Source organism: Buceros rhinoceros, unplaced genomic scaffold (assembly GCF_000710305.1).
Source record: "Buceros rhinoceros silvestris isolate BGI_N320 unplaced genomic scaffold, ASM71030v1 scaffold32917, whole genome shotgun sequence".
NCBI classification, from domain to species: Eukaryota; Metazoa; Chordata; class Aves; order Bucerotiformes; family Bucerotidae; genus Buceros; species Buceros rhinoceros.
In genome coordinates, this window is record NW_010423289.1 from 9,083 (window position 1) to 9,603 (window position 521).

Genomic DNA, 521 nt, shown 5'->3' on the forward strand with positions numbered 1-521 from the left:
GGGGTGGTCCAGGCCCCCCCCCGGAACAGCACGGCCTCCGGTGTTCCCGCATCATCCCCCTAATCTGGCTGCCGATCTGGAAGCCAACGGCCCTGTTTCCGCCAGCCCCCCTTTCTGCTGGCTCAGCTCTTTCTGTACCGGCTGGGTCTCCCCAGCTGTGGCGCCAAGATGCTCGACAGGAACAGCCACTCGCCCCATCAGGGTTTTGGGAGCTTTTTGTGCACCCCAATGTCCCCGAGGGGCTTGCTGCCCTTGGCCTCTCAACCAGCCCAGGGCAGAGCTGCTCCAGGGACATGACTGGATATAACCCTGCCCCTGCCCCTCTACCCAGGGCGATAGGGAGCGACGATGCCCGGCCGTGCTGCGGACTGAATGGTGGTGAGTCTGACAAAACCACTTTCCCCTTCCCATACGCCGCCGAGCATAAAACCTGCCTCTTAAAGCGAATACTTCTCTGTGAGTCAGAAGCTGCCTTGTAAGGCTGAAACAATAGAGCAACCAGCCGCCCGGCTGTCCCCGGG